The sequence below is a fragment of the Phaseolus vulgaris genome, unplaced genomic scaffold (assembly GCF_000499845.2).
Source record: "Phaseolus vulgaris cultivar G19833 unplaced genomic scaffold, P. vulgaris v2.0 scaffold_187, whole genome shotgun sequence".
Lineage (NCBI taxonomy): Eukaryota > Viridiplantae > Streptophyta > Magnoliopsida > Fabales > Fabaceae > Phaseolus > Phaseolus vulgaris.
This window is the reverse complement of record NW_027174172.1, coordinates 22,737-30,678: the sequence shown is the minus strand read 5'-3', so window position 1 is coordinate 30,678 and position 7,942 is coordinate 22,737.

The window sequence follows — 7,942 nt, the reverse complement described above, 5'->3', positions numbered from 1 at the left end:
TTTCTTCTTCACTTGATGAGGAGACTTCATTTTCATCCCAAGCTATGTAGGCCCTTTTTTACTTTCTCTTCTTTTCTTTGTAGCTTGACTTCTTCTCCTTGCTTTCTTTGTTTGGACAATCTGCCTTTATGTGCCCTTGCTCACCACAACAAAAGCAAGTATAGTTATTGGAATTAAAATCATTGGATTTTTTGTTTCCATACCTTTCTTTGTTGGTGTCCTTGTTGCGGTTCCTTTTCAAGAATTTGCTAAACTTTCTAGATAGCAAACTAAGGTTCTCTTCATCACTTTCATCACTGGATTCTTGCTTGCTTTTGTGCTTGACAGCTTTTAAGACAATACTCCTTACATGCTTGTCTTCGCTTTCTTGAACATTGAGTCGATTCATTTCTAACTCATGTTCCCTAAGCTTGCCAAACAAAGAAGTCATACTCAATGATGTTAGATCTTTAGATTCAGATATAGTAGTTACCTTAGGTTGCCAAGACCTATCAAGACATTTGAGGATCTTGATGTTTAGCTCTTCTTTTTCAAAGGTTTTGTCAAGGCTCATGAGATGATTGATGATGTGCGTGAACCTTTTCTGAACTTTAGCAATTGTCTCTCCCTTGAGCATTCTGAACATTTCATACTCTTGGATTAGAGTATGCTTTCTAGCTCTTTTCACCTCATTGGTACCTTCATGAGTTACCTCCAAGGTGTCCCACATTTCCTTTGCTGATTTGCATTGAGAGACCCTGAAAAATTCATCTGATTTCAAGGCAGAAGTTATTATGTTTTTAGCAATGCAATCAAATTTGGCCTTCTTTCTTTTAGAATCAGTCCATTGAGACCAAGGTTTTTCAATGGAAGAACCACCTTTTTCAAATTTTGGAACAAAGGGGTAATTATCATTCTGACTTTGCAAAATTGGTAGTTCAAACCACAAAACAGAGGTGGTCTATTGATTGAAGCACCTTCCCCAAAAGGTAGTCTATCAGCCATTTAAAAACAGTTTTAGGATCACACTTGAATAAATTTCAAGAACCAAGCTCTTGATGCCAATTTTTAGAATGTATGACTTTAAACTAAAGGGCGGGTGAATGGTTTAAAGAGGGTTTTCGCAAACTTTTAAGTCTAGAATGAAATTTGATCCTGCCGGTTGACCTAGCGTAAGAGCGTTGCCTCGTCACGAACCTCCTCACCAACTTGACCCCACGTGGCCTTCAAGTCCACACCACAGAAAACCTCTCTGAGAACCTGAAAACACAAGGTGGCGCCTCTGCGGCCGGTGGCGCTCCGACGCTCAAGTCAGTAACAAGAACACCCAAAGACTCAGAGAAAATATGCTCTGTAGAACCGTACTAAAGGCACACAACCCTAGCAATGAGCTGTAATGAAACTCACCAATGTTAGACAATAGTTAGGCACTTTTTCTTAGAATTGGATCAATGTTCTAAGTCAAGAACTCACCAAAACTAGTACCAAATCCAAACTCATATGGAAGTTCCAATTATTGTCAAATTGAACCGATTAAATTGAGAGAAAACACAATTGCACCGAACAGAATTAGCTTAGAACTGAAATGAACCGAACATAAAGGCTAGAAATGAAGAAGAACAACAATGAACAGCAAAGAAGCCAAGGAACCGAACCAAAAACACATAAGAATTGAAAACTGCCGAACAGAAATTCAAGAACAACAAGCTAAACATGAACAATTGAAAAAGAAGGAAGGAAGGAGAAGAGAAAGCTCATGAAGATGGATGTATGGTTGGATGATCACGCCACTAGAAGGATGGAGACTCCTAGATGAGTGTGCAAGCCGCCACTTGAGGTAACCATGGAACCATCAAGATAAGACTAGTGAAGAAGGCATAAAGCTCTCCAATGCTCTCTCAAAAATTGAGTATAGTTTCTTTAGTCTAAATTCAAATATGAATTGTACAAGCTAAGCACCTTTATTTATAGCCTAGAGGTGCTGAAAAATAGGTGGGAAAATTCAAATAAACTCATTTGAAATTCCCACCAAAAAACAAGTCACATGGGAGGTGTGACCTTTTTCTACTATGACACCTCCTAAAAACTACACCTACACCACTCTCCTAAGTCACATGGACAATGTGACTTTATTTTACATTTTCACACTCCTTTATTTAATAACCACACCTCCTAAAACTATACAAGAGTATTTCAAAGCTTGGCCTTGCCCCTCATGGGATGGACTTGGGCTCTTTGGGCTTTGGCCTTCTTGGGCTTGGGCTTGGGCCTCATCTTTATTTTATGTCTTCTTTTAATTTTGAGAAGACTAGAAGGAAGAACTTCAAATGTGAGGGTGGATGTCCTCTTCCTCCATTAATAAAAGCCTCCTTTATTTGATTCTCATCACCTCTACTCAAGGAGCAAGCTAGCACGCAATATGCCCTAGAACACCACCTGACAAGGCGAGTGTCGGGTGCAGCAAAATGCACCATCTCTATGACATCGCTTGTTGTTAGTGGCACCTTCCTTATTGCTACACCATGCATAATCTAGCTGGGGGAACCTTGTCAGCAGCGAATGTCCACTCTGGGAATCCTGTCACTGATGGGCAAGCTGCTCCCTTTAGCCTACTCAACCTCCATGCCCCATGCTAGCCCAACAATCATCTCGTTGGACTTACACGCTTGGACTTACTCCTCTGAGCCTCTAGCAGCTTTAACTAAGTTTACTGGGAGATTCGGTGATGTCATACCACCCGATCTTCCATTACCTAGTACGTCGATGACACACAAACCCGGCGACGACCGACTATGTACACTGTAGAACGCCACTTCCACGAATCGGAGACTATGCTCGCTTCTGAACCATTCATCTTTCTCTTGTCCACGTGTTCTGCTGAGCACGCCCCACATAGTCACGTGCTAGACACGTCATCACACGCGATGACCTGGTCGGTACACAAGCCCCCAGTCTCGAGCTGCGACTTGTTCAGCGAGAAGACTAAAGAGGTTGAAATCCGGTGGCCTACGTGGCTTTGCGCGTTGGCGCTCGTACTGTTCACTGACTTGACACTTCACCAACTCCTTCGATCATTCGACACGTGGACTCATCAACGACCATTATTCATTGTCGTTTGCGCTTCTCGTAACGTTCGAAACTCTTAAACACTTCGCGCCATTTCACTGTTTCATTATCTTCTACCTCTCTTCAGACTCTCGAAACGCTCCAGCGAACGCTTCGATTCCCCCAACCACCATCTTTCTGAATACTCTTATGATCATCCAAAGGTAACTTTTTTCTGATCATCCAAAGGTAACTCTTCTGATCATCCATTAACTGTCTGGAGCATACGTTGTGGGATGTTTTCTCTACCTTGTTTTCTCTTTTCTGCGTTTAGGGTTTCTGAACCTTTTCTCTGCGAGCCCCCCTTGTTCTTCCATCTCCCTCTCTTCTGTCGAGTCTCTCTGTTTACGAACTCTCATATCTTCCCTTTTCATCTTCTTGCAGCTTCCTCGATGGCTCGTTCAAAAATCACACCAAACCCTCCTCCATCTCCTCGCGACCCTCCGACGAAAACCCGTAGGGCAAACCCTTCCTCCTCCCGCGACCCCCCAAGGGATCCTAACGTCCCTTCCGACCGAGTCATGAGACCCGCGTCCTCTCGACCTAGCCAACCACAACCAAACCCACCACAACCCAGCGCGATGGTGAGCCCTCTTCCAGACTACAAACGACTATACCCGTGGGCTTCCGCAACCCTGCTGGGTGAGACTTCATCCATCAACACTGATCGCGATATCCTTCGTCTCAAGAAAGGTGATCCGGATCACCTCTCTTTCAGCAAAGAGCACGATGACAAATCAGTTGTGCGCCCTTGTCCTCCCGGTGAGCCCATCTGCACCGATAATCAGGGGAGCGACGACGCCCCTTTCTGCTTTGTCTACGCCACCATGTTCAAGAAGGTCAAGCTTCGGTTTCCCTTCACACGCTTTGAGAGGGAGCTCCTGACCGAGCTCGACATAGCCCCCGCCCAGCTTCATCCCAATAGCTGGCGTTCGTCCGGGCTTACCAAATTATCTACGCGCACTTGGGACACTCGACCTCGGTGGATGTGTTCCTGTACCTGTTCGAGGCGAAGAACCCGGGCGATCGTCTATGGGTTAGCCTCAATGGGATCGCTGGGAGGTCCATTCTCTCCATCTTCCAGCAATCCTATAAGGACTGGAAGGGGAAGTTCGTGCGTGTTTGCTGTAGCGACCAAGACCCTTCCCTTCTCGACGAGTTCCCCTTGTATTGGGTGAACAAGGGGAAGAAGGAGTCGAGCTTCAGGAAGGCCAGGGGGCCAGAAAAAATGGGAGAGCTCGACAAGGACTTGTGTGGTTTCTGGAAAAGAGCCGCCTCCTCCAACGTGATTCTGCCCACTTCCTCCATCATCGCCTACGAGTTTCTCGAAGGCCAGCTAGACGTTCACATAGGTTTGTCCTTAAGCCCTTGAGTTCCCTTAGCCTACACTTGCATCGCCCAGTCTTTACTTTGATGTTGTTGTTCTGACTTGTGTGTGGTTTTAACTTTCCCCATGCATTGTCTTATATTGCTTATCTTTCTGTGCATTGTTAACTACTGAATTCTTGTGCTGGTTGGTAACTGTGGGTCACTAATGCAGATATGATGCTGGGGAAGGATAGGATGGTTGAGCTACGCGCCATAGCCAAGTCCCACAAGCTTGCGGCGGGCTCCCAAACGGTCCCAAACTCTGTCGCGGAGATCGCCGCTGCCCAAGGCCAATCTCCGCCAGTGGGTCCACCCGCAGCTGCTGCTCTTCCAGCCCCCCAGCGCAAGAAACTACCCCTCAAGAAGGCCAAGAGGAAAGCCCCCAGGGTAGTGTCAGACGAAGAGGCGGACGAAAGCACCGAGGACGGGCTAGTCTGCAAGAGGAAGAGGGGGGTTGTGATCGAGCCCCCAGCAATTGAGAGCGCCGCCCCAAACCATATCGAGAACCCCCCCAGCGCCTCCACGCCATTCGAGTCCACTGGGGATGTTCTTGCTTCGAACGCCTCAGTTGCTGAAGTTGTTCCTGACCAACTTGGTGATACGCAAGCCTCTTCCCAAGTCGCCGAAGAACTTCCTGCCTCACCACCATGCCTCGAAGCTCCCCCCGCCATCCAACCATGTGAGGGTGGTGGTGAGCACCAACCTCCACCTCCTCCAGCAACCTCAAACCTCCCAGCCCCTCTTCAGGAAGCCTTGAACTCCTTCACCGTGCGCCTAAGTGCCATGGTTGACGATTGTCTTCCCCAAATCGTCGGCGAAGGGCTAAGGGACTCCTTGGAGAAGTTCGAACTTGATAACCGGGTCCATCAGGAGGTGGCGAGCACCGCGAAAGCCGAAGCCGAGAAGACCAAGTGCGACATGCTGATGCAAGGCCTCGAGTTTTCACGGGTCGAAAACGCTCTCAAGAACGAGCTTCAAAGCGTGCGCAAGGACAACAATGAACTGCGCAAGAAACTTCACGACAAACTCCAAAACACCGTCGAGCTGGAGAACAGGATCGTCCCTCTGAGGGAGAAAATTGGCACGCTGGAGGAGCAAAGAAAACTGACGCCCAAAGGATGGCCAACCTGGAGAAGAGGTCAATCGAGAGGGAGACCCTTCTGGGTAAGGTCGAACAAGATCGGGACAAGGCAACCAAAGAGCTAAGCGAAATGGCCACCGAGCTTGCTCGAGTTCGCGAGGAGTGCAACGGATTCAAGAAGAAAGCCGACGAACTTGAACTTGAAGTCACCCGGTTTCACGAAGAGAACAACGGGTTTAAGGCAAAGATCGACGACCTTCAGCTTGAGGCTGCCCAAGTTCTCACTTCGGGCTTTGGAGCAGCTTTGGAGCAATTTGCCTGTAAATTTCCCGACCTTGACCTTTCGGAGCTTTCGGTGTACAACGAAGTGGTGGACGGCAAGATCGTACCCCCAGTTGACTTATCGCCTTGAAACTTCTTGTATTTAACTTTGACTTGTATGTAATAAATTTTATTCTGCTCAAACTGTTCGATATTCATGTGCACGTGTGTATATATATATATATATAGTCTTCTAACTATGCCGTGCAATCGACTGGTTTAACTAGAAGGGTTTTTCCCAACTCAATGTACTTTGTACCAACCGATACTTAACTCTCTGCAAACCACCTTAGCTTAAACAAACGGTTAATTCGAAACAATAACGTTTAATACAAAATCACTTACTCGGAAAAAGGGGCTTAGGTCGATCTTAGTATCTGAAACCTCTCTCACCCGATCTACCAAGGGCCAAAAGCGTTTCTACATTGTCGCCCAGAACTTCGTTGATGCGGCCCTTGCCATGCGATTCTCTTTCTATTTCGATCTCAAACCATGGGCTCCTAGCGACGTCATCTTCCTTTTAACTAAGAGCGTCCCCTGCGGGAGCACCTCCGGATTTCATCTTTGCTCATCTGGGGGGAGAGCTGTCTTTCGGATCTCTCTCTACCTTCACCGAGTCTTTACCCTGAGATAACTTACATCATTGTTCCCCCATCTAGGGGTAGAGCCGCCTTTCGGATCCTTCTCTACCTCCCTGGGTTTTAGAACAATGATTTAGGTGGTGAGGTGCCCTCTGTAAACCTTCCCCAACCACCCTTTACCTCCGATTTAACTGGTCTTACTAGGTCAATATTGGTGTCTCTCTCAAGGGGGAAAAGAGTCCTTCTCCAACCCTCATTTCCCATGCTTGAGATCGTTAACACCCCTGACTTTTCAGTTTCATCTTGCCTGAACTCACTCGAGGGTGAGAAGGACTTTTCATGATGCCTCAACTTGCCCAGGGGTTACATCTCCTCCTCCCCCGGATGCACTGAGGGCTTTCAACTTGCCTCAGTTCGCTCACGCAAAGAGGTCTTGTGATCTGTACTTGCCTGTGCTCGCTCAGGGCGAGGAGGACTTTAGAATCTCTTTCTCGCCTACGCTCGCTCAAGGCGATGAGGTCTTTTAAATCTCTTTCTCGCCTACGCTCGCTCAAGGCGAGGAGGACTTTTAAATCTCTTTCTCGCCTACGCTCGCTCAAAGCGAGGAGGACTTTTAAATATCTTTCTCCCCTACGCTTGCTCAAGGCGAGGAGGTCTTTTAAATCTCTTTCTCGCCTACACTCGCTCAAGGCGAGGAGGTCTTTTTAAATCTCTTCCTCGCCGAGAGGAAATTTAATACTTGTGCCTCCGATCGCCGGGAGGCGGTGAGGACTTAAAAAACTTTATTCCTGTGCCTCCGATCGCCATACGGCGATGAGGACTTAAAAAACTTTATTCATGTGCCTCTGATCGCCATATGGCGATGAGGACTTAAAGAACTTTATTTCTGTGCCTCCGATCGCCATATGGCGATGAGGACTTAAAACTTAAACTTGTGCCTCCGATTGCCGGGTGGCGATGAGGGTTTTAAACTTCATGTTTTGAAAATTTTGTATTGGATGTATGCGGTTTGGATTTACCATTTTTCTTTAAAACTACACAAGGGCGATGGAGTCTCTCCCCACAATCTTGGCAAACAGACAACATGCAAACTTAATAGCCAGGAAACTTTGATAAACTTCGAAACCTTCTTTACTGGGGGGGCCTCATTAAAACCCTCCTTAAGGAAAAAGAGTGCCCCTTTGAAAAATTGTTTAAACTGATACATCTTAAACTGTTGGAGTTAATTGCTACTTACAATGCCTTAACTGTAGTAAAACTTGAGATGGGTAGCGTTCCAAGTGCGAGGAATCGCCCCTCCCTCCAGCGTCTCCAAGCGGTAGGCGCCGTTCCCGAGTGCTTCGGTTATTCTGAACGGTCCTGTCCACTTGAGTGACAATTTGTTTTCCATCTCATACTGGTGGGCCTTCCTCATCACCAGGTCGCCATCTCTGAATTGCCTCGGCTTTATCTTGGAGTTGTACTTACGCTCAACTCTTCTCTTTACTGCCTCAGCCTTCACCCGCGC